The 25970-nt window shown below is 34.9% G+C and overlaps 1 protein-coding gene across 50 annotated transcripts in view; it reads right to left on the bottom strand.

Annotated features, from left to right (window-relative positions):
- The window catches only part of PTPRD (protein tyrosine phosphatase receptor type D), a 1180356-nt gene that overhangs the window by 771041 nt on the left and 383345 nt on the right, over window positions 1–25970 (bottom strand). For all 50 annotated transcript variants that reach the window (XM_032097314.1, XM_032097313.1, XM_032097327.1 and 47 more), the window contains one exon: window positions 25577–25620. The gene's annotated coding sequence lies outside the window, so the exon portion shown is untranslated. The remainder of the gene's footprint in view (window positions 1–25576; window positions 25621–25970) is intronic.

The following is a 25970-nucleotide window of genomic DNA, read 5'->3' as shown; positions in this document are numbered from 1 at the left end:
CCTTTTTTTTTTTTTTTTTTTTTTTTGTCTCCTGGGAATGAGCCCGAACATTTATTTTTCATGATACAGGGAGACCTTGTAAAAAGCTGGAAATTCATCTTACATACTCAGCTGTATCTTAGGTCAAGTACTGCTCAGCAAACATCCACAGAACTGTGTATGAGAGGTAATATTTCATAATGGTTTCTTCACTCCTAAGATACCCAGTCCTTAATGCTGAACTATCATAACTGAATTAATATTCAGCTGAAATTTGAAATGTATCATTAACTCTTTTGTATCAAAATTAATTTAATTATGGAAGGAATTTTGTAGATGAGGCAAGGTTTGGAAGTTCATGCTTTAAATTGAAGAAAAAAAGTATAATTAGAGATTATTGCAGAAAAATCAATGTAGGCCTGCTATATTTTCCCCAGTACTAGAATTCAAGGCTTCAGTGTTAGTAGTGTCATCAGTACACATGATGCTGTTCAGTAGTCGATTGCTTGTTTTGCCATACAAATAATAGCTCTCTACATGTAGCAATCAGAGGCTCAAAGTGATATATTTTGGTACAGTAAATCTCAAATTATGCTTTCATTCTCAGGAGAAGAGAACACAATACAACCCGAGTATTGTGGCTTGCATAGCATGAAGTAACACAATACACTTGATTCTCTATTACAGCTACACATTGTACCACCATTAACCACTGAGATAACAGAGGTATCAAATGCTGCCAGACCATAAGTGTAGCTTTTTACAACTAATTGGTAAGAAAAATTTCTACATCATGTGCAATTGTGGATAATCAAGTTCATTATTACTTTTCTTTGTAGGACTTCATTGTCGGAAGTGAACAGTTACTCAGGGTGTAGTTTCAGGATAAATTTCAGTCAGAGAGAAAGCAGTTTATAAAACTTTTTATTGCTCCTCTGAAATGGAGGCAGCCTTCTGAACTGAACCAAAACTATTGTTTTCAGGGCAAGACTTCATTGGTAGCACCAATACATAAATGTGGGAAGGGTTAGAAAAAGGAATGGCATTACTGGTTTTTACTCCAATCATTTCAGCTGTCTGGTTTACATCACAGTCTCATGTAAATCTCTGATGGAACAATGTAGGAAGAAGCAAATAAGTGTGAAAACTGAAACTGATAAGCAGAAGAAGAGGAAGGAGTAATGTTTATACTGAAAAAGATTTATTCTCTGCTCATCTCCAAAATCATTGACATGAACTCATCAGGGTCAGCAGAAAAACAGGTAAGTATCGCTGTGAATTAGGATCTCATATTTTTCCTAGCAGAATCCTTTTAGCATTTTAAGACACTTGCTGAGAAAAAAGATGCTGTAAAGTATTATGTGTCTAATATAATAATTTTGGGCAATAAAGCAGATAGATATCCTGAATTAGGATAGTAATTGTCCATAATTCTCACCATGAAAAATCAGGGACATCATTGCATAACACAAATAAGGTAACTAGTGGAAAACCTTTGATTTCTTATGTTTATAAATATTATTGCTTTTCTAATATGCCTCAAAAAACCAAAGTATTTTCTTACAGGTTTCCAATGACTCTGGGCCAGGAACATAAGATACAGAGGAAAGAATCCATGATTAAAAATGAATGCAGATAACAGCTCTGTTTTACTATATAATCTAATAATGGAATATAGATAAAGTTTCAGTCCAATGATTTCTTATACTCTGATCTGAAATTTTCAAGTTGAGGACACACGCACAAAGAAAAAAAGTGAAGGAAAAGGAACACTAAATGAGAAGAGATCTTTAAAGAAGACAGAAGGTCTTGACAAGAGATTTTTCCCCCACCTACTTTCATCAGGAGCTTAAAATTTTACAGTTCGATACAATTTAAAATGGAGGTTCTATTCTTTGACCATTTTTGTCTTTTCCTTGATCTGAAATTTGGAACCACCACACGAGCACATTCAGATACCCAATACAGCAGGAAAATCTTCTAGATTATTTTTAACCACCTTATTAACAGATCTGACTCTAGATTGTAGTTTCCATGTAGGGATTATTTTTCATACTTTCTAGAATAAAATACACATCTACCAGCTTGTAAGTATGGGTAAAATTATGTAAAAAAGATGACCTTGAGGAAAATTTCCAAAGAAATTTCATAATAAAATAATTCATTTGGTGATTATCTTTTACTCCCAGTGGTGAACTGGTACTATTTTTTACATTGACCTTTCAATCATACACAATGTTAACTTGAATTTCACTTTTTTAAAAAAATCCAAACCTTCTGTAGAAATGGAAAAAATTAAATCTGGAACTATGGCACATACCTCAGCAAAGAAATCTGGAAATATTTCCAGACTTAGCTCTCTGATTTATTTAAAAATCACAGTGATGTACTAAAAAAATAAATCTAATGTTGCAGAGTACTACCATAAAGATAGGAGTACCATTAATCTCTGTCTATACCACACTCTATGGACAATCACTTTCTCTTCAAAAATATAGACAATCCAAACATAGATAATTTATTTCTAAATTAATTATTGTTAGGATTGTCATGCAAAATTCACCTCCCAAACATTTTTTTGCATCAGCAATAATTGTACAAAATATCACAGTATTTAGAAGTCCTTAGCTTCTCTCACAGTTGGCTTATGTTATTTATAGGAGCTAGCCCTTTGTGTTTCAATGTTTAATCCCCTTTGCCTGACTAGATAATATAATGTGAGGAAACATGGATTAATTTTTTTTTTTTTTTTTTTTTTTGTTAATAGACATTGCTAATGTTAATAGGATAGGATTAGAAAACAAATTTAGAATTGGAGAGTATTTGTAATTTAAATTATAACAAGCGTTTTATGACTTTTGCACCTTGTCTTCACAGACAGAAATATGGGAACCAGCATAAATTAACCACGCAGTAGCATGGATATCAAGCCTGACTAGCTGTCTAAACCACAGTGAAACTGTACTGAAAGTCTTTGACAGAGAAATTAGTTTTTTCACAAAAAATAACATATAATGTCATACATAATTTGTTAATATATGAATGAAGCTCATTCCTGTATGGAAATCTGACACAATACCAATTGTGTATTAAATAAGTTATTAAAATCAATAAAAGAGCAAATAGGAATTAAAACATATAAAATATTGCTGCCTATAAATGCATACGTATATATGTCTGAAGAAATATATATATTAAAAAACTAAAGCAAACCAAAGTGAAAAACCCACAGTTACAACAACAACAACAGTAACAAAAAATAATGCCTCCAAAAAAACCAGAAAAAAATTTTGTATTCTGGTTTTCCCTTTGGAAGATGGTACTTCTTATAATGCAAAATTTTGACCTGCACCAAGTACCAAAATCAACGTTTTCTAGGAAATTTTCAAGTTTTCTCCACCTATTTTTTCCAAAGATATTTTAGAAGTCTCATTCTTGAATTATTTGTTTATTGTATTATTTTTCTTATTAAAAAATAAACTGAAAATTAGGTGGCCATTTAAACCAGTTTCTGGAGACAACATTCTCACTAGTGGTCCTAATGAATGCATTTGCTTGTTTAAGCCTGCTGTCATGAAGGAGAGAAGGAAACACATTTAGAAGTACTGCTTTAATTTGCACAGAATTTAAGCAACATATACCAAAAATTTTGAAGTCAAGTGTAAAAGGATAAGTGATATAGCCTAGATACATACTAGCAAAAAATAAAAATAAAACTTAAAAATTACTGTAAACCAAGAAACTTATCATGAGTTATTTTGATTTATGATCTCTATTTTCATTTCACTAAAGTAATCTATATTAATACAAACACAAAGCTTTGCCTCTGCTTTATTAAGTAGTACTTGTCACATTTCATGCCTTTATAAATGGAAAAAAGTAACAATATTTGGTTAATGTAGCAGATCATTTACTTAAGGCTAGCACAAGGTGAAATTTAAATGACTTTCAAAGAGGGAGATATAGACTATTGCTTCTCTGCCCTACTTGGCCTTGGCTTGAGGGTTTTGATTTTGAAAATTCTAGCAGAGGCATATAACTGGTAGTATTATAAATATGACATAATACAGCTGTTACTTTCTAACCTTTAGATGGACAAAGTGATAATTTCAAATAGATTCTATCAGAATAAATGAATGTGACTTTGCATTGACTAAGGGCTTTGTGCCAAATGTACAGAGCAGTTCAATTTTTACTTTGAGAGTTCAACTTTGTTTGATTGTGTAAAGAATATGCCACATGCATAAAATATTCTTTCCTGTTAGAAAGAATGGCTGAAGATTATTTGTTCACTGTGGTATTATAAGCCACTTTTCTTCCAGAGTGTACTGATCTATCAGTGAGGCAATTGGCTGAATACTTTTAGGATCAGGTTCAGTTAGGCCTGCAGTAAGGCCTACACACTGAAGAGAGCTAGGCACAGAAAGCTTCTGGCCCTAAACATAAGAGATGCTGGCTAGCACTAACCCTGAGAAGATAAGAGAAGTACCAAAATGCTCTCTCACAAACCAGAACACAAGAATGCTAAGGTAGCACAATTCAATCGCTAAGGAAAAATAGAATAAACAAAAGCTATATAAAAGGAGAAAGAAACTTAGAGTCAGGAACCATGTAGGCTACTAATCTCATCACTACTTACCCCTATAAAATATAATCAGCACCTTAACCTAAAAGGTTATTTGTGACAAACCCTGTACAACCACAAGTTATGTAAAAACTGTTGAACTTTGGGGATGTGTATAATCCCCAAATGAGAGACTCCAGTACCCGTTTCTGTCTGCAAGGTAATTTGTACTAATATTTGTGAAAGTTCACAGCTGAACAGCTCCACTGAGTAATACAGAACCCAATACTTGATGTTTAACAGGCCACTGCATAGACAAACTATAAATTTGAGTAAAATAACTGTAGTGGTTTGGTCCAAAATACTCATTACTGTTTACCTTCTGTGAGATAAGAATTAGGAGAAATGCAAAGCAGGCACCAAACTTGAAAGAATATAAAGAAGTTTATTAACTGACCTAAAAGGAGAAAATAAATCATACCGCACCTTTAGAACTCTTCTCCACCCCTCCCCCCACCTTCCTCCCTTCTCCCACTGACAATGTAAAAAAACAACCCTTGAGATGTTCAGTCTGTTCATCACTTTCATAATAACCTTGTTCAGTCCATTTAGAAAGAGGAGTCTCTCTTGGCCATGCTATGAAAGCATTATCACAATGAGACAGCCGCCCAGGTTGGTTCTCTGCTCACATGTGATTCCCTTCCCACGACTTACAGCTTTTCCCACAACTGCTTTCGAGGGTCCACTCTGGAAATTACTGGGGTAAAATTTTAAGGTTGAGCCGTTCAGAAACAAAAGTTCTCTTCACCCATCTCTGGGAGCATTTCATCTCTAAGAACAGAGGCTCTTCTCCTTCCCTGGGAGCAAAGGGTCCTCCTCATCTTCATCTCTAGGACTATCTCTGGGAGCATCTCTAGGAACTGAGGTTTTCTCCTTTCCCATTTGGAGCAAAAGTCCTCATCGCTTCCATCTCTCCCTGTTCAAACTTCTCATGAAATTACAGCTGCTTTAGCATCTGCCTATCTCAGCACAGATGCTTCTGCTCTCAAGTACAAGTTGAACACTCCACCCCCCATGCCTTCATGAAATTACAATGGGTACTCTGATACATCATAGCTTTACGACAGAATTTCAGCTTTAAGCGTCTCCTCTTGCTTCTCCCTCAGGTTTTCAGCTCTTCACAGCGCTAAAAAGGTTAATCTCACCTAGGCCTTGCAGCTGGAATGAAGCTTATCACTGTTGGTCACATGATCTGTGCTGGGCAGAGGTGCAGCTTCAGCTGAATCTTGGCTGCACTGGAGAGGGGGAGCCGAGCCGCTCCAGCTGCCCACAGGGCTGTGGGGGGGGTTCTGCAGGTGGAACAGGGCCCATCGGCTCCAGGATGGCCGTGGCCCACTGGCCCCCGCTCAGGCCCTGCAGCCACCTGTGCCAGCGCCAGAAATGAGACAGAGCTGTGGGGGGGGTTTGTCTGTTCTTAAGTGTGGCTCACAGAGGCGGTCACAACTTTAAGTGGCTTAAAGAATTGTCCGTATTCAAACTGGCCAGCTGATAGGTTCTGTCAGGTCACAGAGGAAGCTGTAAGCACCCCTTAGCAAAGACATTCCTTCCGGGACTGTGCTTGCTAACCCATGACAATAACTTCATAATATTTTACACTTTTTTTCCATTTACCAGGGAAACCAAATTCATAACTGGAAATAGCATGATTTCATGAGACTATTGTTATTTCTAGATTGGAACAACAAATACAGTAAATTTCACTTGTGACAACAATTAGAGATACCCCAGAGAAGCTTTTTCCTAGCAATAAAAATGGTGGGTGAAATTTTGGCTAATAGAGCAAATATCAATGGAGCAAACGTTGTCATTTCAGTGTGACTATTTCAGAGACTGGGAAAAGTCCTAACAAGTGATTATTAGGATAATGTTCCACTGGGGACATAAAACGGTCAGTTTCTCATATTAAAGCAGATTTCAGAATCTGTATTTTTATATGTATTTTGTAAGTGTTTTCTTATCCTGAAGTCTAGTTCTGTGTTCAGTAGCACTGTACATAGAACAAAATGGTTTTCAAGACATTTCATCAGAAGGTGTGAGGGCAGTGTCTGTTGCTAACAGTCTCAGAACTCAAAGTATTGCCAACATTCAGAAGCCCAAATTATGGAATTCTTTTAGTCTAGGTACTTATTATCACAAGAAGTCAAATACTTCAGTTTCATGTATACACTAAACAAATATCACCAGCATAAACCAAAATAACATGGTCATTAAATTCCTTAAAATGAATTACTGTACAAAAACATAGCTGAAAAGACCTATGTGTCATTGTCAACTGTTTGTCCATACTTTAAACAGTAGTTGCATTGTCTCTAAAGCATCTAAAGCATCTGGAAAGGATATTTTAATAAATTAGAAGAAGCAATCTGACCAAATATTATAAGAATAAAAGGAATCAATACATGGCTTTTCAGCAGCTGTCAAAGAAATGGGAGCTAGGAATGAAATACCCAAAATAACTATAGAGTAATGAATCCATGCCTATGTTTCTCTTTTGGATATGTGAGACAGTATTTTTGTTGTGGTGGTGGGTTTTTTGTTTGTTTGTTTTTGTTTGTTTGCTTTGGTTTGGGTTTTTTGTTTTTTTGTTTGTTACTTTTTTTCCCTGTAAACTACAACCAAAATTCACAAAATGATTGTTGGTTTGGATTTGCAGCAATAATTTAGAGATATAGCTCTTTTATTGCTGTTGCTGATGGGGCTGTTTTTATTCTTGTTGCCACTCCTTACAATATCAGAATACTCAATATTTTCCCTGAACAGAAATAACTTGAATTAGTATTTAAGGAAGTGAATCAACACTCTTCCCTTGCTAGCTTTTTCATTATAACAATACTGAAAGCTGGCCTTGTCAGCAAATTGGCTTCAGAAATTTTTTACTTGGAGACAAATAAGATCTCTAGTCACCATGCACCAACATGAAAATTTTACAATGCCATTCACTTCTACTCAAGAGTTTATGTGTGACACATGTAGAAATGGACTACTCCTGAGCTTCCTAATTCCTAACAAGTACATTGTAGAGGAAAACCTATTGATACAGATGCCTAAAATATTGGAAACTAATCCTAAGTCATAATGTTATAGTAGCATCAGTCTGCTTGTATAGAAAATAAATTACTGAAAATTGCTCAATGAACAGTTCTGTCAGCTCTTTCAATATACTTAGGTGAATCCCACCCAGACCTATTGACCTGTGTGTGTCTGTGTGGTGTAGCAGGCTGCTGACCATTTCATCAAGGATTATTGGGGCTTCATCCTGCCAATTATCCCTGTCTTGCAGCTCAGGGTGCTGGATACCCCCAGCACAACTTGTCTGACTATTAAAGACTGGGGCAAAAAAGGCATTAAGTACCTCAGTCTTTTCCACATCCTTTGTAAATATGTTTCCCCCCACATCAAATAATGGATGGAGAATCTCCTCGGCCCTCAATTTTTTGCTAATGTATTTATAGAAACAAGTTTTATTATCTTTCACTACAGTAGGCACACAAAGTTCTGCTTGGACTTCAGCACTTCTAATTTGTTCCTTGCATAATCTCATGATATTCCTATAGTCCACCTGAGCTACCTGCTGCTTCTTCCAAAGGTCATACACTCTCCTTTTTTCCCCTGAGTTCCAGGCAAAGCTCTCTGTTAGAGCCAGGCTGGTCTTCCTCCCAGCTAACTCATCTTTTGGCACATGGGGCTGGCCTTCTCCTGCATCTTCAGGAATTGTTTCTTGAAAAATGTCCAGCCTTCCTGGACTCAGGACTGCATACCAAAGGATTCTGTCAGCAGTATCCTAAACAGGTTAAACTCTGCTCTCTGAAACTCTGAGGTACCGGCAGACAATACCCATGACCCCATCATTCCATGTATATTGAATTGTTCAAGAAGGAAATGCATGTGGTCTGTTAAGAATTTTTTTTTTACTATGTAAGGTCTTCTTTACGCACAAATTTCTGATGACTTGAGATTTCAGTATCCTTTTCTTCAATCTGTTTCTAGTTGCTTCTATGTAAGTAAAAAAAGAAAAAATATATCTCTTAACTACAGAAAATTTATGTGCTTAGTAAAAAGCAATTTGAAACTTTGCAGCATTTTAAAAAGGCAGAAGTGCAGCCAGCACCTCTAGTAAAGAAAGAAAGAACCTCCAAGCATAATTTATACACAAAGAGTTAGATCTATAAGTCAATCAGTCTGAGATTCATACTATATGGGAGGCAAGTCTTAAAATGCAAGTCTAAAAAAATTTCCAAGATTTTATTTTCCGAAGGCTGCACTCCACTTCCACTGGTAAGGCTTGATGTGGATATTCTGTTCTAACAGTATATCATATACAAGATAAAAAAAATTAAAATTTTCAAGTATATTATTTATAGGATTTATACAGAGCATAATAGCATTTAGGATGCACTAGTAAAATCTGTATTTGGCATAACTAAATGCATTGTTATTTTGCTGATTTTATATGTATCCAGATGTATGATTATGCCTATACGTATGATTGTTACATATAAGTATATTGCTAGTTTGCTGATTATGAGCATTATGTGTGTATAACATAATATTTAGACTTCTACATGTATATATACTTACTTATATAAAAAATATAAATAGCTTGCATATACATGTATATATTGACCAATGTTGTTAGTTGAAGGAGGAATGGGGGACACTACAGGAGTGTACAGTTCTTGACAGATAATTAAGTATAGCAGCAAAGTTTCCCTTTATTTGGATAGAATGTAGATACAATTATTCAAAAATCTTTTGGTTTTCCAAGCAACTGAAAATTTAGCAGATGATTAGGAGAACAAGACTGTGCCTTGCAGTGGATGGAAACAATTACTGTTACAATGATGAACCTTTTCTTTTGGATTACCAGATGTTTCATTTAAAAGAAAGAGATGACAACACATCAACTGCTTGATATTGTCATCTATAACACTCCCAGAGAAGAGAATGTATATTCCAGGATACAAAAACCTAAAAAAACCCCAATGACAAGAGCACCCATTTGCTGAAGAGTAAAAGGTTTGGGTTTGTTTGGTCTGGATTTGAGTTGTTCCTGTAGATGGATACTCAGTTGTCATGGAAAGCTTCACAAACTGCAGCTTTATAAAGAAAAAAATCTCATTCATTCTGAATTTCAGTACTCCTTTCAGTCTGTGCACTTCTATGAAATTAATATCTTTCACAAACATATTAATTTTAAGCCTTGTGTAAAAGTTAGATAGTGATAAGGAACAGAAAGGTATGAAAATTAATTAACTGGAATTTGAAAATATATTCTGAGACAAAAGGATAGCTTCATTGTACTAGAAACAGATGCTATAATCCAAATTCCACATGAGACAAATTCAGTGAAACCTATCAAAAATCCCAAACCTCATAATTGGTAATTTCCTACTTGCTGTAATCAATGGAATTTTGCTATATTTAACCTAGAAAATACAGCGCACACAAAAGAGACATAGAAAACTTTATAGTACCATATATGAATACAAAAAATAAATTCAAGCTGGGTAAAATATCAGAAACGTTACCCTTCCATTTAGGTATGTTGTTCATCTAGTGAAATTTTACATGATAATACGTAGAAATGCCACAACTAGGCAATGCTTCAGGTCCTTAAGCTGCCTTATGCTATGTGAAGGTGTCCCTTGGAGTGTTATATTCATATTTGATGAAGCTAACTTTTGTATCTGGGCAGTTCTGGACTTCAGAATCTTTATCTCTGTTTGTCAGCTTAGAGCCCACCAATGCACAAAATCAGAAATAAACATTGACTCTTTCATCACAGTACAAATTTGAGAGCTGCTTTTCTGAACTTAAAGCACCAGGAGTCAAGAATTGGCAGTACAGCAACATCACTGTAATCCTGTTGTGACAGAAGAGCTAAGTCTCAAATCCTCTCTCATGCTATATCTGCAAATATGGATGTGTGAAATGGAGGTCAAAATACAACATAAATTCTATTTCCTTTTACTGAAGACCTAAAAGCACTTTTTATTCAAACGGTAGGACTGAGGTACTCAGTATGTAATTAAGTAGTGGATTATAGATCTACATTTCTTTTAAAAATAGAGCAAAGGAAGAATATTCCACATTTCTGTGATGTGAAATTTCAGAAAGATTTGAAGTACAAATTCAGCAGGTGGTAGACACTGAAGTTCTAAAGAGAGGGAGTATGTGAAGCCACAAGCTTCTGTTGGCTCTGATTAAGATCTTGAGAATGATGAAACAATAAAGTTAGTATAACCTTTGAATGACCCCAAGTACAGTGATATGTTTCACCTGCATTTAATTTATATATGCTTGACATTTTCACTAGCTCCAAAAAAATCGTACTATCTTCAGTCATTAGCTTGAACAGAATTAGGCGTTTTGTGTCTGGATTAGTTATGACTCATTGTAATAGACTGCACTAAGACATGTCCTGTATAAGATATGTCAGGGTGTAGTTACCCCAGCACTTCCTCTGGTAGCAAAACTGATTCAAGAAATTTCTTTTCATGTCTACCCAAGATAATTATTCCTGCCTCCATGACATGATTAATGTCCCCCATCTTCTGTGTTGACAAAAATATTGTTGAACCATTGGGAAAACAGGTTTAGAGCCATGATCCTACTCAGAAGGAATGGGACATTCCTGCTGTCAGAGCTTCCACTAACCAGAACAGTTATTCTCTACACATTCTTGGCAGAACCAGAAGACTTCCTAAGATTTGAATAACAACTGTTTTGAGATTCTTAGCTGAATGGCTTCTTCAGGAAAGAAGTGAGGAGATGATACAGGAGTTAAAAGAAAAGGCAGAGTTAAGTGACAGAAAAGACACATGGTAAAAGTGAAAGCCCATGCTGAAAGTTCGCAGTTTCCTTCACTGCAGAATTGTTGACTTGTTGGTCTCTATCCCGTGACCGGAAACAGATACTGGTATTACACCTGAAATATGTCTGGAATTGTGAACAACAGGTATCTTGCTGTAGAGCTGTTCACCATTTGCAAATACTCACACACTGATCCAGACCTGCTGGAGTGCTGTGCAAGTCACGTTACAGCTGAGGCCTTCATGGGTCTTTACAATTTTGTGTAGACTGTGCAGGATGTGTAAAAGGCTAACTACAGTCGCCCATTCAGGAATCTTACAGGCATAAGGAAATAAAGTCTGCACCAGAGGCCCAGCAGTTGAGCCACTTTTCAGTAACACAACAGCATTAGAACTTTCAATTCTTAGGACTGCTTATCCCAGCACAAAAACGGGGATAAACCCAAAGAGGACCATATATATTGACTGATATGATAAGCTCTGATGTTCATTCCCGAATCATCCATTATAAACAGAGATCAGAGAGATGGAAATTAAAAAATCCAAAGAACTCTTGCTGTTTCTTGAGGGCTGTCTTGGTTGTTTTGGCCTTTTTTTATCTCTGTCCTTTTTTTTCTTCTTTTCTTTATCTCAGTTTATTTCAATATTCCATTTTTAGTACTTATCTTAATGATTTTCTGACTAAACAAACTCCTTAATCCAAACAAAATCTCAAAGTCCCCAAACCTGTCAGTGTTGAATTTTTTGAGGCTCCAGCTAGCTAGAAGCAGAAACTTCTATGAGTATTTGGTGTGTATAAAATGGGGCTTATATTTCTGGATAAGATGGGCTATAATGGAGGAGAAATCATAAAGTTGAAGCTGATAATCTTCAGAATTTTTACTTTGAATTTTAGTATTGACTTTTAAAGTTCTACTCCTTGCTTCTGTGATTAGTGCTTACTTAGAATCACATACATACAAAGGTAAATATTTTTGATTTTTTTTTGTGATAAGAGTTCCAGGAGAGCTAGCTTTCAGTTGCTGAAGTATTCGTTGGGTTATAGGAAGTTAACAACACAGTTAAGAGGACCACCATCTCTTTTAGCAAGAATATGGACAATTATTTTAAATATATTATTTTCTTTTGGATTTTCTTGTTCTTGGTTTTGTTTTTTTGAAACAGCTTTCTTAGATACCTTCTGTAAGAGTGTCTGTAAACAAAGTAGTGTAAGACCATACCTGTTCAACTGGTAACTTCTAACTGGAAGTAGATCCAATCCAAGAAGGCAATGACTCATTTTTATTTTTAGCAACTTTTTTTCAACTACTGTCCATTCCAGGTGATTATGATCACCTCAGTTGTGTCAACTCAACTACTTTGTAGTTTTGGGGGCTTTCGTGGGCTTGGTTTAGAGTGGGTTTTAAGTTTTTGTTTTTTAACATTTCACAAAATTACTTCCATTTTTAAAAAAAATTAAGTTAATAAAATAAAATAAACATTTAAAGCAAATAAATGGAAAAAAGGGTGTTGCTCCTGTTCTAATGACATCTCATTACAGACTGATAAACAACTCAGTCTTCAAAGCTGAATCACAGGAGCTGCTGGTGAGATGAAAGTGGAACATAGTATAGAATATATTTTTTAAATTTACTGTTATTATAGTCCCATTTTTTTCTTATCATTCCTAATAAAGAATATCACCATGTAACACCCTAATCCAAGAGAGAAGAGTATGCTGAAAAGCCTAACAAGTGGTAAATTGTGCCCTGGCAGCCACGAGGACCAACGATATCCCAGGGTGGATCAGTCACAGCATCACCAGCCGGTCAATCTCTCTCTGTGATGTAGGAAATAAGTGTTTTAATGCATGATAAACAATTAGAATTATCAGGATTTTGTCATGTTTTTGCCCCACAGCTAACCACAGTAATGCCTCCATAGGCAAGGGCAAATTTATGTGATAATATCAGTTGGACTGGGGGATAAATAAAGGATATATCAGTCCCTTGTGATAGTAACTAAACACATGTCAAAACTATTTACATGCTGCACAGTGCAACACATCAATATCAGTGATTAATGTAAGTATTTCTGAGATTGTGCATATTGTTTTTCCATCACCCATACTTAACATGTAAGAACAAACGAGATACCTAAAGTCTAACCAGAACCAATAATGACTGCCCTGTCAATAGCATTAAGAGATATAAAAAAAAAGCAGAAATAAACATGAGGACAATAAAAGTAGACCAGTGTGGCCAAGACCAAAATAATTCTGGGAGTCTTCAGCTTCCAAAAATGGCCTCTTCATTATTTTGAAGAGTGTGAGTATAGTCTTCAGGCTAACACCAGTGAAAAAAGGTGATAATCACTTTTTCTCTCCCAAAATATTTGTCCCAAACTAGTAGATATGATACTGATGTTCCTGTGCACCCTTTTACACTTAGGTGAGTCTGAAGGCATTGCTGTGGAGCTGTTTTCAGTGAGTTCTCAAGGAGTATTAAATTTTATCTCATGCAAGAGATAATCCTAGTAAGTCTTCCAGCCTGCATAAACTGTAAAAACATTATTTCATCTGACCTTTTGAAATCTAATCTTAATCTCTTAGCTAACAATTTATTTATTCAGTGAAAACTTCCTCCTTCTTCCTTTGGTAAACGAGTTTGTACCTTTTACTCTGAAGGATTGCCTTCACGCCAGTGCAAGTATTTACACGCAAAAATGATAGAACATAATCTGAGTAGAACAGATCTTTGGAGTTTATTGCTCTTGAACAACATCAAGCAGGAAGTAAGGTATTGCTTTGATATGAAAATGGGCAATTGACCATTTACGGCTTTCTTCCAGGAGTGTTGTAAAATTGTGGAACACTCTAAAGGACAATGACAAAGTTGATCAGAGTTATGTTCACTCTTACCTTGTGAGTGGCTACATCCATTTATTGACACAAAGTGCTCTGGTATTACAGTGCCTTTGAAGTAGATCTTCAAACTTGGACTGATGCAGAAAGAGGGCTCCTGTCTGCTTCTTTGTCAGCAATACTATTTCTTAGGGACTGAATTATCTATCTATTCATTTTAAGTAGCCATTCTAGAAAAAATCCTAGGATTTACATCTTCAAAACTAAATAACCTGACCAAAAAGATGCATGTACTCAAGCTGGCCCAATAACTTATGATCACTAAAAAATATTATGACTTGTAATGCAACTGAAAAGCAATTACAAGAGACTTTTTTATTATTATTGTTTTCTTTTAAGTGGAAGAGCAAAGCTTTGCTCATATCAAAGAAAACAATGAAAAATAATGAAATTATCCAGATCAAGGTGAACCTTGAAAATATGTTTGGAAAGGAAGACCATAGGAAGTTCATGCCTCCCTCAATTTCCATCTTTTTCTGTTACCCTAAACAAGGCATTTAGACTTAGACTGGATACCTCCGAACTAAAATAGCTTGACCCGTATCAGTGTAAACCAGTAACAAATGCCAGAGAACCACAGAATCATAGACTGGTTTGTACTGGAAGGGATCTTAAAGACCGTCTAAAGAGGTTTGATTTCTGCTTTCAAACCCAACATAAAAATCTAAGGTGAAAAAAGTAAAATAATTCGCCTCACAGAAAATAAAAGATTTAGAAACTATGCAACCTAAGAGAAATTAAGTTTAAAAAGTATTTAGTATGGGGTGGCATCCAAACTTCTGACAATATTTTGAAATCCCTACAACACTTTTAATGTACTATGTATTTCCTGGGACAACAACTGATTCTGATTTTTAAGGCCTTCACTATGTATAATTTAAGAAAGAAGACAAAGTGGTACAGCAACATAGTGACAAAACAGTACATATGATGAAACTGACACATCAGAAATCTTAAAATAATATTAGAGAGAATATTTTGTATCAGCATGTCAAATATGTACCTGTTAAGGTAATATTTGCATCCAGAGCATACTTTCCATTCTAGGTAATCAAAAAAAAATTTGGCTCCTCTGCTCATGATTTTATCTTTTATGTAAAACAAAGGCTTTAATAACTTCTCACAGTCTTGTGCAAGCATAAAAAATGATTAATTGTTTATTTCAATAAAAGTAAAGGGTTTTTCAAACCTTAAACTTTGTGGTATAAATGGTGCAAACATAAAAACATAAAATCTGTAATTTATTTCCTGGGAAACAAATTCATAAAGCAAAACATCATATTGTGAAAATACAAAAGCTGTGCATTATTTCTTAAATAATATTTAGTTGAATTTGCGTTTTTTCCCCCTAGCTGCATAGGCTTAGATAAATATGGTGCTTTCCACTGGCATAAGAAACAATGAAAAATTAATATATTGATACCTATTCCTAGTAGTCTACATTTAATGCAATGATCACGGTTTTTTTGTCAAAGGTTCCCAGTGTGTTATATTGTCCCTGACATTTCATTTTTCTGTATTTTATCACTAGATTATTATCTAATGAGGGCAAAGTCCCATTGTAGTATAATGTTACATCTAATACTTTTCATTTTTTCCCAGAGTTATTCACATATTTTGTTAATTATTCTCCTCTGAAAATTCTTTATACTGCGCTGTTTGAAGAAATACGTCATATTACATCAACCACAAGATTTCCTTCACTGCTTTGAGAAATCTAATGTTGTAGCTCTTGGGCATTTGAGTCATTAAGCGAATTTTCATGTTCAGTACCCTGCAACAGATTCAGCCTTCCGTAATTCAAAACAACTTCACACCACTTATAGTAAATGGTCCATGCAAGAATGTTTACTTTTCTTATCTGTCCTTTCCCTTTCCTCATAGAAGATTTTTAAACCCTGTTTTAATTCTCTTTCCTCAGTTAATCGCAAAAAGCTAAAGTGACATCAACTGATTATCAAAAAAAAATGACAAATTTTTAAAAACTGTAAAATACTAAAATTTAAATTTATCTCCCAGTGTTCTGCTAATAACTGATTTCCATGTAACACCTTTATTCTCCACAAACATTCAAGTGGGAAAACCTCTTACGCCAACTGAAGTCCCATCACAATCAGTTTGGCAGGCCTGAATCATAGGATGTAGATTTTGTCTTTCATTATACAGAGTGAAAAAATTTCTGAATAACTTTGTGTTAGGATTTATTCAAAGAGTTGAAATGAAAACTTTAGCCTTCTCTTACTATGGTAAAGTTTTTCAAAAAGGACATCCAAAACAGAAGGATATGAAACATCTTGAAGTCTGATCAAAACAGGAAATTAAAATACAGTGATAAAAGGTACAACATGAGGTATAGATTAGCTGAACTATGAACAGTTTTCAAAAAAAGTCAGTAGCAAGTCAGAGATTGTTTAGAAGTAAAGTTATTTTAAAGAAATCCATTAATCTTTTACTGCTTAGTAATGTTATTACTCATGGTAATGCAGGGACTAGTATGCATCGAATAATGCTGAAGAGTGTCATTTAGCAAGCCTTTTCCATATCTGACTGCATGTGGCTGTAAAGAAAACTTAGAAGGTATACTTTACTTTTGTCCACTTATTAAAGAAATTTCTCTACTTTATATTTCTTTAAATTTTACTTTGAAATAGATCTAATTTAAAGAAAAGAAAAAGATTGTGGTTCAGAAATTAATGCAGCTATTAATTAAGTGAATAATATAATCAACCAAGTCCATTTCCCACTTTCATTTTTTCATGTTCACTTAGACCTCTAAAATTATTTTTTAAACTTAAATTTCATGCACAATCCTTCACACAAACACAAAGTGCTAGATCAGAAGTCCTGTTAAAAAGGTTGCTGTAACTCTAGATAAATCTGCAGCCAATACTGCAAAACCTCCCCTAATTTACAGACTGAATTAAGAGGACAAAATATCTTACTAAATATTTTTTTTTGTCTCTGAATTTTGCTTTATATCAAGTTTCTACACCTGAATTCCACCATTACTTTTAGCAGAAACATCTGAAAAGGAGGAGATTTTCTAGAACAGAGCTATTATTAACAAGGGACAAAAAGGGAATAAGATAAAAACCAGGAAACTCCAGACCAATCGGTGAACAATTAGTTGTAAGGAAAGCTCGGAAATATTCTAAAAGGCTTGGAGAAACACCTGGAAAAACATGGTTTGATGTTTTTCATCAGGGTAGACCATGCTGAACTACACAGCATGCTTTGAAAATATTTCTGGTATTATGGATAAGAGAAATCCTCCAGATTTTGTAAAGTTACTCTTAAAATGCATCTGAAAAAGTTTCATGCACAAAATGAGCAGTTAACACAAATATTACTGCATGTAGGAAAATGAACAGAAAGAGTATATATTCTGCTGTATGTTACATACCACCATTCTCTTTGAGTTCCCTTAGCAATGTAACATTATATAACACAGAAAATAAACTGTAGATTCTCTTCTACTCAGTCACTACTGTCCATTGTTGAATAGCTCAAAGGAGAAGATAATATTCTAGGAGGAACTTTCATTTTAAATTTGTGCCAGAAACGGGAGAACGCTCTGAAGTAAAAAAAAATAAAAAATCCCACCGAATCTTCAATTTCATTAGCTATATCTGCAAGGTATGAATGTTCACATTCCATTACATTGTCTCTTATTTCTGTATTTTGTAGTGAGCTCCTAAGCACAAAAACTTTCTTCTGTATTTTTTTCTTCAAAATCTGCTATGTTTCTGTAGACTATAAAAGGACCAAACCAACATGGTAATAACCTCCATTTCATGTGTGCTTTTGTACTATGGAGGGTGTGCTGGTTTGGACAAATTTGGAAATATATCCTCTGAGAGAAGGCAGGTTACAACCAGCCCTCCCCCACCAGGTTCAGGAAAAAAAAATTTCCTCGAAGGAAAGTGAAAGAAATAAAAACTATTTATTTAACAAATACAAAGGAAAAGGATAATAATGCTAAATAATAATAAAACCTCTCGCTCTGCTGGAGAAACCTGGGAAAATTTCAGAGCCCTTCCGTAGATCTCTCTCTCCCCCTCCTTGGAGCTGGGACGGGGTGGTGGGCCCACCTCCAGGGACAAGGCCTTGGTGGAAATTCCTCCTGATATATTCTGAGGTTGAAACCGTCCAGCAGAGAAGAAGGGAAAAATTGAAATCCCAGGAAAACAAAGTTCAACTCTCTGGAGGAAAAGGAGCTAAAAAACTGGCTGAAAGCTGGCTGGAAAAAAAAAAAAAAAAGCCAGATGTTTCCTCCCTCTCCCGCTGCTGCTGTTAGAAGCAAGAGGAGTCTGTGTGTATATCTGTGTGTCCTTGAAACACTGCTTTGAAAGTTCTCTGGGTTTTTTTCCTCTCCTCCCCTCTCAGGCTCAGTTTAAAGGCACAGAAAAGGCAAAAAATTAATTTCTGGGCATAGAACAGTGATATGGGATACAACATCATAAAGTCATCCCAAAAGAGAGGGAAAGGCAGATGAGGGGTTGCCATGTTAAGGAAACTTCCCTGTCCAGCCATCCAGGAACTGCTCTGGCAGTCTCTCACACCACCTGAACTGGGATGATGCTCCTTCACAGCTACACCCCACACCTAGCACAGTCAGACCAGGTTTCTGCATAAACTCAACCCCAGGTTTCCCATAGCAGAGTCTCAGATATACAGATCCTTAAAATAATTTAATTATGGTGCAATAATAAAATAGCAGTTTGAGCTGGCTGCCTCCTGGGAGGGACTCCAAGAAAATAAAACCCTGGACTTTTACACCCTCAGTCTGTGCAGTGAAGTTGTTGCTCTTCCATCTGAGTGTCCAGTTACTTCAGCCCCTGCCATGTCTCTGAGTGTCCAGTCACCTGGCTGGTGCCAGAATTCCCCTCACACCTTTTTGTGCAAAGGGTCAGCAGTTCACATCCTCTTGCCTGGGGCTCCCAGCCCCTAGGGCCAAACCTGCAGCTCACTCAGCAGTTTGCAAACAAAGCTACCTGCACCAAATTTGTTTTCCAGCAGCTCTAGACTGCTGACTTAAACTAGTCCTTAAAATTCTGTTTCATATAATGAGAAACCTAAATTAGGAGTTACCACTTTTCCAGATTCCTATAGGATCTAGAACACTAGCAGTTTATTCCCTAAATAAAGATGTTATTGTTTATGACAGAGAACATCTTGAAATAGTTACCTTACTTTTGGCCATAGTTTCTCTCCTTTTTACATTTTAAGATCTCCACCTTGTCCTTTATAATGGTAAAAAATCTAATATTTTAACAATATTTCAAGTTCTTTTGGGTAAGGTGGGTATTAGCATAACCCTTTAAAATCCAGGAAAGTCATGATGCGTGATTCTGCTTATGTAGTTAGAATTATAAACCCCGCTTCATACAAGTTGAATAGAAATTTAAAACAAAAAACAAAGCATTTCCTGAGAGGCAAAAAATGCATTTATATTAATAATTCACTATTTTTTAAAAATAAAATCAGTTTCTACCTGTAAATCAAAACAAGTTTTTGGTTTTCAGTTTGGAATTTTCACTTTCCCCTCATTCCTCTCAAAGCACAACTCACTGAGAGGATAGCTTCTGTAGATGTCTTCATTTGCAGATGAAATAATTGTAAAAATAACTCTTGTAAGTGTACCACAGAATTTCTTTTCCAACCATGCTTATAATCAATGAAAAAAGTGTTCTTAGGCCCCTAAGGAGGAACAGTTGGAAGCTGGACTAGCATAGAGGAATCCACCAGGCACAGCATCATAGTGGGCTTCTGGTTGAGAAGAATTTAATTCGAAACTTTAGCAGTGTGGAAATTTGTGGGACTGAGCTGCAGGTCTATGGTTCAGCAGAAAACAGATAAAAGCCTTGCTAAAAGGACATGAGTTTCAGTTACCAATGATTCCTAGAGTGAATGACAAATAAGCAAAAAGGTGGACACTTCTATTCAGCTGTCAGAGGGGACAAGTTCTGAGGAGATTCTTATCTACTCCAGGAAAATAAAAGTGGAACTCTCTGCTGACATCCTTTCCATTTAGTCCCCAAGAGACCTGTGGTAAACCAGAGAGGGTGGAAGGAAGATCCTTGTAAATCTTCCCATTCAGAAACTAAGAGAAAAGAGTGCTTATGAGTTCAAAAATAAATAACATATAATGCTGGTTCTCAAAATACTAGATATCTTCTGAGAGCCTGATTTCTGGTATTGACACTTTAAAGTTTTTTTCCGTTTTAATTTTGCATTATCCTTACCTTAAGGTGTACTATTGAATTTAAAATATTCTTTAAATACAAACAACATCTAAAGAATAACAACTTACATGTAGAGGGTCTAATGACCCTCTTTCTGAACACCATTTTGATTTAGTTCCTAAATTCCCAGTGTTTTTCCAAAATCTAGAATCTACAAAGCAAAGATCTACATTTTTCACCTATGTGTGGGTCTTCAAAAAGAAACAATATCAGTTAAGTGTCTCTTCTTCATATTTTAATTTTCACTTTCAAAATGAAATCCTTAACTGATTTTTCTTGGTAAGATCAGGTCTTACTAAACAAAATACTTTGTGTGTTTGTGGCATAATATGGTCTCTGTGGGACTAGATATTGAAAAATAGAAATACTGGAAAATACCTGCCTTTTATTTATTCAGGGGGAAAAAAAAAGAAAAAAGAAAAAGAAAAAAAACATGGCACAGCACATGCTTTTAGTTCTTTCAGTGATTCAAACTACATTTATACCTCCTCGTCTTTTTTTCCCTCTTAAAAATTGCAATACTCTTTAGCTTTATTGGCATTTAACTCCCATAAGCAAATTCAAAGTAGGTATTAGAGTGACACAAATAAAAAAGGTTTTAATTTCCAAAACCTATTAAAAATCTGTCTCTAAAAAAAAAACCAGAAAAAATATTTGAAGTTCAAATGAAAGACAATATCTGAATGAAACTAATCCCCAGGAGAATCCATGGCACCTGCCAGACACTGTAAAGGTTTTATAAATGTTATCTTCTGCAAAGTCGACTGCAAACATCATAAGGCCTTTGGTAAATATGTATACCAGCCTTTTTGTTTGAGCAGAAATATTGAGCTTCCTGCCATTATGATTATAAAATAGAGAAGATTATTTCAAATTTTTTTTTTTTTAAATATTTGATTAGTGGCCTCTCTCTTTTTCCTTAGGATCAAGTTTCAAATCACACACAGAGTAGAGTATTTGAAAACAGTCTTACTTAGTAATACAAGACTGGCAGAACAATCCATTTAGAAGTCATTCATGAGTAAACATATAGAAACTCTGTTGCTGGAAAAGAAAAAAAAATTGTCTGTCTGATTCACAGTAACAGAATGAGAAGGAAAGATTCTGCACTACAGGAAAATAATACCATTTATATTGCATAGTGCAAAATGTTTGTCTCTTTGGCAGAGGCAAAGTACCACATTTTGTGTGTCTACAATTACCTACTGATAACTGTATAAAATTAATTTTATCTGATGATTATTTCAAGTATTTTGTTCCTAGTGTTTCCTTCTTTTTTAAAAGAATACCATAATAAGAAAAAAATCTAATAAAAATCTGCAAAACAGCACAGACCTTAAAATAATCATAGCTAGCTCTGTGAGATCTACTAAAATATATGCTCTGGTGCTTATGCAAGCATCATCATTAAGATAGAACTTCTACACTTAACACATTTTCCCTTCTTGCTGTTGTTACCATACTACAGATTTGAAACACTACTGCTTGGACAAAAACCTATATTTTCTTACTTTTCTTTATAATACATTACTAATTATTTCTCTCTTACTTTGCTTTGAACATGGATACTCAGGTGCAGACCTTCAAATACCTGAGGGAAAGATTTTTATCCAGATAAAGCATTTAAATTCTTCATTGGACCTCCTCATATCCAAACTTTAGAGAGACATTTCCATCAGTGTAAAATTTACAGCATTGGAGTTTTGGCCCTAACTAACATTAGGACTGTCAGAAAACATTTCAGTAAAAACATTCTGAACATTAAAAAAAGAAAGGTGTTGGGGGTACAGTAGCTGTAGACAAGACTTGCACTTGACTGCTGGCCTTGAGAACCAGACAATGCTGCCACATCCCTCTCCCAGACATGACACAGAAACCATCTGAGGGTAGCTCCTTTATTTTAAGTTTTCTTTAACATACAAGACCTTTCAAAAGTATCGATCTGAAAGTCACCTGCATTTTTATTATGTTTCTTTGGAACAGGCAGTGTGTCATAAAGACATGAATAAAACCAGTAATCTTCAAATGATTAGCTACATTACAAATGATAATATATATATTTGTTTAAATTTATTTTTTCTTAGCTACATTACTGCATAATAATAATTGCATTAAGAGCTTTGACCTTTGCTTGCAAATAGAGAATGTAATTATTCTCTCTTGCAGCTGAACACTTCTGCTGGCAATTCAGAAGAAAAGAAACAGGTGAAGAGATTTCTTAATCCAACTTTTTAAAAATGTTTAATTGACTCTGGACAATGATTCAATTATATCAAAAGAATAATAATGTTGAGAGGGAGAATTTTCTGTCTATGTGCACAAATTACATTTCCAGGAATCTCTTATTACTAATATTTTTAGAGATCTAGATTGATTTTATCATAAGAAAGACATTTGATCAGTATAATAAAGGGGTAAGATTTAGAACAGACCACCAATTAGAATTTGTTCAGTGTCTACAAATTTATGAAAAATTTATTTTAAACAATAAACAAAATAATTTTATAAATGAAAATATTCATGTTTCCAGACACTATAATTTATACATTTTTCAAAGATACACATTATCTGCTAGTCAATTTTTAAGGGACTTTCATATTAGTCTGACTGGTTAAGAAATATTCAAAGTCTAATGCTAAACATTTGACATTTGACAGGACAGAAAAGAATCAGTTGAAAAATAAATTTCCCTCATTTTTATTTCTCCAGAAAAATATATGGCTTGGTTTTTAAAAGGAAGTTCATCATCCTGTTTTCTGATATTCTAAAGCTGTTTTTTTATAATTATCCTCAAAAATATTTAAGAATTTCTACATAATTAATTAAAAACATTTTTTAGTTTGTTAGTGTGCTTTGAATTTAAATGCATTCCAGGATTAACCTGGTGAGCTACAATTGTGAAAAAATTATCATGCAACTCCTGTTAACGTAATGTTATTTTAATTCTGTAATCTCAATTTTGCCTGAACACGTTTATTCTAGTGACACTTCTGCTGGCATGAAGTAGTAATCTGCAAGTTAGTGAATCTATTTTCATCTGGTAATATCAGTAAACATGATGCTTAGGGAAATGGTTTAGTGGTGGACTTGGCAGTCTTAGGTTAATGGACTTGATGATCTTAAGAGACTTTTCCAACATAAATGTTTGTATGATTCTATTCTATGATTCTGTCAACACAGCTGCAGTTTGTATCTGGAATGGGCAAAATATTTTACTGCATTTTGAATCAAAATATTGGTTTTAGGACATAACACTCACATCTTCCTATTCAATATCCCTTTTTCCTCCTAGTTTGCTAGGAGTATATTGCTAGTGTTGCTTGCAACCATATGAAGTAAACTGCATTCAGAGTCTTCTGTCTGAAAATATCTTAATTTAGGAAAATATCACTTCTCCATTTGACCTCTAAATGTGTTGCTCAGACTTTGTTTATGACTGTTTTCATTTTTGCAACATAATAACCGTAAGGTAAGAAAACAGCATTTTCCCTTCTTGCCTTGCTTCCTCCCATTAAAACCATTATTTCTGACCATCTATTGATCTTGGTGTATTGTCAGGATACAACACTGAGTACTAAAGAACAGCTCCAGAACAAAAAGGCATTTACTCATTGAGTCAGATACCAATATCTCAGTAGGCCTGAAAGCCACATAGCTACAATATTGAGGGGTATACGCCAAATGTCTCTTAGAGTGGCCTGAAAATGTGACTGCAAGTACAGTGTATTCTCACAAAACACACTAAAGGAATGAAAAAATGAAACTCATTAATTGACGTAATAAAGATTTATGTTCAAGCAGTGAGGTGATGAAAATTAATACCACTGTGCTGAATGGAATGGAACTGTGACAATTGAAATGAATTGAAGATATACCTCAAGTGATTTCAGTGGCCTTTGGAGATTGCTTTTAAATTTGGGGAAAGGAAAAATGAAACATTCTCCCAGGAGCCAGCACAGATGATCTTTTCTCAGTATTGCTCATACCTTTGCCCCCTTGCATCTTTTTTTGCGTGTGCAGTCAAACAAGACTCATTTTCCTGTCTAGAGAACTTCTGTTTCTTTAGGGAATGGTATTAGTCTTTGTTCTAAAATCCAAGTCCTAAACTCACCAAAACAAAGGCAAAATCCCAAGTGTGCTTATCTTCTCTTTTATAACTGCAGGATCATAGTAACTTTACTTTTTCCAAACGGACTTTATAGTATCTTTAACATATAGAAATAAGGATTAGCAGCCAGCATTTTAATGTAGCATCATATCCCTTGGTAATCCATATTACTTACATTGCACTAATTTTGCTGTTGAATAACAGCATGATGGGTTCTTGACTTAAAAAAGACTTTGCTGTTAGTCATTCCCTCAGTATCAAGCATTTAACCGATACAGTTCATTTCTGCTCAAGTTATGCCATTTTGTCTCTGGCATTTGAACCTGCTGTTATTGGGATAAAGCAAAACTATACAAAACAAAACAATACAAAAATTGGACAGGAAAAATGTTTCCATTCTAAAGCTCACTAAGTATGCGATGCAAGAGAGAGACATGCAAGTTGTATATTAAGTCTATGTACCTTTTTTCACAAGTGCTTTTTCCAAGCACTACAAAGAAGACAGCTATTTCAGCCATAGATAAAGGAGAAACTCAGTGATTAATAGGTAGCCAAACACATACAATTTTTTTTCTTAAGAATAACTCATCTTCTTTCAGTTGTCTTCTCTAGAGGAAAGTTATCTGAAGGAACAAAACAATCTGGGAGAGATCTCTGTTGCTGCTTAAATATTTGATAGTAATTTACTAAGTCTTAATGCTTAAGTTCAATGTACTCAATAAAAAGTTACCCCTGAAAAAAAGCTCCTGAAAAAGTTACTTACTTAAATCTGCACAAACAGTGCAGTGGGAGTGGCTTAGTATTTTAAAAAATAATGTGTGACAGATTTCTTTCACTGAAACTCCATATACAGTAACCAGTTGTTATAATGAAAATATACCAAGGACAAAGAATTTTTTCACTTACTCTTCTCCAAGGCACATCCTGTTGTTTTGTCTCAGGATAGAGATCTAAAAAAGATTAAGAAAAAAAGACTTGATATTACTGGTGGTAACAGTCATTGTCAAATACCATGGTTTTCTTAATACACATATTTTTGTTTGGTGATAGGAATAGTCAGAAAGAATCATGATTTTGCCTCATACATGCCTTAAAGGAACAATTAGCAACTGAAAATACAGAACTCCTATGAAAATGTAGAACTCCCGCAGTGCTATTTTTCTTCTTATTAAATATGTTTCTGAATTTTCCTTCAGGTCTCATTACCATAGAACCATAGATTAGTTTGGGTTGGAAGTCAACTTAAACATCTTCTAGCTCCAACTCCCCCACCATGGGCAGGGACACCTTCTACCAGACC

Source organism: Corvus moneduloides, chromosome Z (genome assembly GCF_009650955.1).
Source record: "Corvus moneduloides isolate bCorMon1 chromosome Z, bCorMon1.pri, whole genome shotgun sequence".
Classification (NCBI taxonomy): Eukaryota; Metazoa; Chordata; class Aves; order Passeriformes; family Corvidae; genus Corvus; species Corvus moneduloides.
This window is presented reverse-complemented; position numbering and strand designations above follow the sequence as displayed.